We start from the raw sequence: 5,631 nt of genomic DNA on the forward strand, positions 1-5,631 counted from the left end.
CACAAATGGTGCCAGCTGGAAAAGTGAGAGGGAGAGCAATACACACAGCCCTGCTAGAATCAGTGCCAGAGGGTGCACACTCTGGGAATGAGGCAGCAGGGCTGACTTCTGTTTCTCTGTTCTTTCGGAACCCTGGCTCTCTTCACTGTGCTTCAGTTGTGAAAACTAACCTGCAAATTCTTCCCTCCCATGTGCCTTACTAGGCTCCTCTCCAGGATTTATTCACCTTTGGCAAATGTTCATACTTCTTTCCCCTTGCCCAAGACATCCCAGCCATTCTTCCTTTCAAAGATTTTCATGATCCATTCCCTCATTTCTACTCCTGCTGCCTCCAACCTGGTGCTGTGTTTTATAGTTTCATATCCAAGTTCTTGCAACAAGTTCTGAACCACTTCCCTAGTTCCCAGAACTCCACTCTTACCCACCATCCCAACACAGAAAGATTGAATCACAAACACACCTCCCAGGGTATTTCCTATGGTGGATCCAGATTTATCAGCCTAAACTCCTGCTGGTGTGGTGAAAAGAGCAAAGTGCATAGGGTCAAAAGACCTGGTTCTAGTGCTGGCTCTGGCTGACTCTAGTTCTTTGACTTTGGTTGAGTTACAGAAAAGGTTGAATTGAAAGTCTGAACTAGATTAAGCTGTAATTTGAGTGAAGGTGGGGTCCCAGATTCACACCCAAGTGACCCAATCTGCTACTCATTTTCCCTTAGCCCTATGATCTAAATCTATTCTATGACCTGCCTGTGTCCTGGAATGCTGACCCCTATGGAGAATCACTAGACTCTCCTCCAGCTGTCTTCCTCTCCACCAATGGGAGGGAGGCAGAGATGAGAGCAAGAGAGGAGAGAGAAGCTGGGGTATTTGTTCCCTACTGTCTCCTTCCTACTGGGCAGACTCTCCTACAAAATCCCAGCAGTCACTGGACTCCAGTAACATGATCTTCCCTTGTCGTTTCAGTCCTAATGGTGCTAATTCTTTGAGAGATGCAGTTCTCAAAGTATCGTCCCCAGACCAGCAACATTAGTATCACCTGGGAACTTGTTAGAACATTTGCAGGCCCTGCCTCAGATTTACTGAATGAGAAATTTAGAGGGTGGGATCTAGTCATTTCTATTTTTAACAAGATCTTGGATGATTCTGACACTCAGTAAAGTTTGAGAGTCACTGCCAGAGAGGAGATTGCTATAACTGACCCTAAGTCTCTGGTTCAGTAGGTTAGGTGGTAGGGTCCAACACTGTGCATTTCTAACACAGATGAGGCCTTAACTGCTCATCGCAAAAGTACAAATTGAAAACCACAGCTCTCTGGGGCACCTGGGTGGCTCAGTTGGATAAGCATCCAACTTTGGCTCAGGTCATGATCTCACAGTTCATGAGTTCAAGCCCCTCATCAGGTTCTGTGCTGACAGCTCAGAGACTGGAGCCTGGAACCTGCCTCGAATTCTCTTTCTCCCTCTCTCTTTGTTCCTCCCCACTCATATTCTGTCTCTCTCTCTCAAAAATAAATTAACATTAAAAAAAATTAACACACACACAAAAGGAAAAAAAAACACAGCTCTAGATCAAAAGCCAAGTGTCTCTTTCTCTTGCTAAGAAAAAGGAAGCTTTCCCTCACTTATAGATCTTCCAGTGAATTCACCCACAGCAGATTCTGTTTGAGGTAATGTCAATTCTCCTCAAAACCTACTCAAATCCCCCCAACACCCAGCACCTCCCCCCCACACACACATGTGCACACACATGCACACACACACTCCCAACAGACTCACTAGGAGAGTTAAATGCCAGTGTGGTTTAGAAGAATTTCAAGATTTGCTCCTGAAGGAAACCCAACTCATTCTAACTAAAGGAGTTATAAAATCTTGCAAACCTTTACAAAGAGTGTATTAATTTGCTAGGGCTTTCATAACAATTACCACAGACTGAATGGCTTAAACAAAACAAACTTATTTTCTCACAGTTCTAGAGGTGAAAAGTCCAAGATCAAGGTCTTAGCAGGGCTAATTACATTCTGATGTGTTGGCTTCTAGATGGCCATCTTCTCTCTGTGTCTTTATATAGTCTCTCCTCTGTGCATGTCTGTGTCTTAATCTTCTCTTATTATAAGAATTTCAGTCATATTGGTTTAGGACCCACTCATAAGACTTCATTTTATCTCAGTTATCTCTGTAAATGCCTTATCTCCAAATACAATCGCATTCTGGGGCACTGAGGGTTAGAAATTCAACATATGAATTTGGGGTTGACATGATTCAATCCATAACAAGCAGAATCTTGGGAAACATGGGTAGAAATAGATTGGACCAAGGAAGACAAAATATAGTTGGATAGATTGAATGTATTGATATGAGTGCACTCACCTGAGCCTAACATAGTAGTTCTCAACCTTGACAGCACATTTGGCAGGCACAACCTTCAAAAAATACTGGTGATGTTGGAGTCCAACCCCAAAGATTCTAATTTAATTTTTCTGGGCTATAGCCTGGGCATCAGAAAAAAAATTTTTTTAAGTTTATTTATTTTGAGAAAGAGAGTGTGTGAGAGTCAGGGAGGGGCACAGAGAGAGAGGGTGAGAGAGAATCCCAAGAAGTCTCAGTGCCACCAGTGCAGAGCTCTATATGGAGCTTGAACTCAAGAACTATGAGATCATGACCTGAGCTGAGATCAAGAGTCAGATGCTTAACCAACTGAGCACACAGGTGCCTCAAGGGCATCGGAAAGTTTTTAGCTGCCCCAGATAGGTACCAAGGTTGGGAACCCCTGTAAAGTAGTTTCCTTACCCAGTTAATTGGACCAGTAAATGAGGCTGAAATATCACAGTTGTTCTTGGAAGAATAAGGGGTCCATACACATCAAAAGGTGGAAGTGTTGGAGTGAATTTATTATGTGTAAACCACCCAAGTACCCTCACCCCTGTCATGCCCCACCCCCACTTTAGAAGACCCATATGATGCTCCCCTTATTAAGAAATGCCTTAGGGAAAGAAAGCTCTACCTTAGAAAGCTCTACAAAGATGCAGAATGTCTCTATGCTAGAGATAGAGGGAGGGGGGATGTTATTGCACAGTTGGGTCCTGATTTCAATGGCAGTATGTAATCCTGGTGGACTTGAAAGGAGTAATTACCATAACAGACTGCAGAAACAGGGAGAGCTGATCAGACTGTCAGACCTGGAAAAATCTGGTAGTTACTTATCACAGAGCCCTTGGGAAAGGGAAAGATGGGCAGGTTACCAGGGTATTGGTTGATCCACATATCTCAAAAAAATTCTACGTTTAATCAGTAGGAACTAGACTAGTTTACCTGGAAAAAACTCTCAGGTGCCATCCTCTCACCTCCCCCACTGTCCTCATCAGATGTACCAGAGTTTGCAAAGGGAATGTAGTGGACATTTGTGAAAAAGTATCCGAGTGAGACTGTTATGTGCCTCACATAAAAATGGGGAAACGGCATTTCCCCTAGGAGAAGAGGATGAATAGAAAAAAAAAAGTAATAATTGCCTACTACAATGCCCACCCAATAGCTATTTCTATGTAATTAATTGACTCTTTGATTCACCATTAACATTTCATCTCACTTTATTGTTGACAAAATGTTTTTCACATATACTATCTACTTTAATCTCATTTTAAAACTCCTGACTTCATTTTTTTTTTACATTTTCCTTTTAGAGAAAAGGCAATTGGGTCTAAGAAAAGGTGTACTTATATAGAACTGAAATCCAGATCCAGTATAAACTTCAATCTCTTTCCATTATATAACATCATTACCTTAAAAATAAGAGTTGTTTTTTTAAATATGACAGGCTTGGATCAATTTGGACTAAGTAAATGCAGTATTCTTCCAACATATGTAACTTCTATAATAATACGAGCAAAAAATAAGTAATGGTTACTACTTCGAGATCAATCATATGCCAGACTTTACTCAATTAAGTTAAATTCAATAAATATATTTAAATATATAGGATGCATCCCAGATACGAGGGAATCAAATAAATATAAGATCCAGTCTCTGTGCTCCCATAGTTCAAATTAGGTCATCTAAATAAACAAAGTAGACATCTAAACAAATAAGTACAATAGAGATACTTCAGGAACATTGTATTTTAATTATCTATTTGCTTCTATTCCCTGGACTCCAAGACTCTGGGGTTCAGGGATCACGTCTTTTTTGTATTCCCAGCACTGATCACAGTGTCTGGGACTGAGTAAATTCTCAATAAATAGTTATAGAATTAATTAATGTATTTATTTATGAAAAAAGATAAGTGTAATGGAGACTCAGTTGAAGGAGGGATTATTTTTATTTCTGTACTAAGAAAAGCTACATTTTGACGTGGTAGGATGAGTTTTGAAAGAATCCAAGAAAAAAACTCATCTGCACACTGGAGTTGTGCTGTGTACGTGTGCGCTCTTTGTCGTGCTCATGACTAGAAAGGCCTCGTCACAATAAGGAGGGCATTCTGTCCTATAGAAGGTACTTTTGCATTGTTGTGTTGCAACAAATAGATACTTCTGTTCCGACAGATACTGCAAAGAGTAGACTTAGCTTTGCTCCTTTAAGACGTGCTTCCAATCTCCTTACTACTGCTGCGTGTAAATCTAGCCCTATTTCAAACACATCTACAGTCTTAATTTTCTCAAACTGTCCATTTGTACTATGTATATTGCCCATACAGACACTATATCATCAATTTTTTTTTCTCATGGAAAGTACACTTATTCATTTATTTACTCATTATTCTGCTGAGCATAGAACCCTCTACTGGGTCCACTGTGATTCTGAGACCTACATCCCTCTAACTCAAATGTAAAAGGCCTCCATCATTTCTCTCTAAGCTCATTCCTCCTGGAATGAATACATTGTTCATTTAGACATTCAGCAAAGTATTTGCCATCTGACAGGCTAAATGAAAGCATCTCCTCTCCTAGAAGAAGTTCACTACAAGGACAACCACTGTCTTTGTTCCAGTCTAGCACAGACCCCCAATGATACACGCACTCTAACACAGTTAAATTCAAAGGGGCCACACCTAGGGAAGCTACAGAATAGTTGAGAGTCACTTAAAATACTCTGACATGTCATGTCAGGTCACCAATTGGAAAAGAGGATTTTTGAAATACCTGGATCAGGAAAGCTCGGAGGTCCTGCCTATGGGATCCAGAAACGTGCCAAAATTGAGCTGCTGTTTTGGACACGCTTTGAAGGAAAACATTTTTGGTGGCCAGTTTCAGCGTTTGTCTTCGATTCAGAACTCATATTTGATCCTAGACCAAAATATGTATCCAAAATTGCAAACAAAGCTGTTAAAATATCAGAAGGACCATGGGGGCTAGTCTTCAGAGACAGATCCCAAGGCACATGTATAAGGAAAGCCCCGTGGCCACTTCACAAAACCTTTAAAGTACCAACTTCAACTCAAAACATATGGCAGCACAGGGTATGAAAAGGAGCCTTTCACTTCCTGGAGAGATGCCAGTCTTCTGTTGGTAGCACTGAGAACCTCTGCCACAGAAGAGGCTCCTGGGGAAAATGCAGTGGACTGTGTGAAACACATTGGTGGTCTGTCTCCTTTCTCACTGCCAACGTATTAATGGTGGAAGTTGTTCCTTCAGTTGGCATGA

The 5,631-nt window shown here is 41.1% G+C and overlaps 1 long non-coding RNA gene across 1 annotated transcript; it reads right to left on the reverse strand.

Moving 5' to 3' along the window:
• Positions 1-1,911: 1,911 nt before the first annotated feature.
• On the reverse strand, positions 1,912-5,270 carry LOC125165162 (uncharacterized). The gene is made up of 4 exons (XR_007151998.1): positions 5,131-5,270; positions 3,775-3,863; positions 2,366-2,487; positions 1,912-2,213 (listed from the first exon to the last, which is right to left on the reverse strand). It is a non-coding gene; the product is annotated as an uncharacterized LOC125165162 (long non-coding RNA).
• Between the last annotated feature and the right edge of the window lie 361 nt (positions 5,271-5,631).

Source organism: Prionailurus viverrinus, chromosome B2 (genome assembly GCF_022837055.1).
Source record: "Prionailurus viverrinus isolate Anna chromosome B2, UM_Priviv_1.0, whole genome shotgun sequence".
NCBI lineage: Eukaryota > Metazoa > Chordata > Mammalia > Carnivora > Felidae > Prionailurus > Prionailurus viverrinus.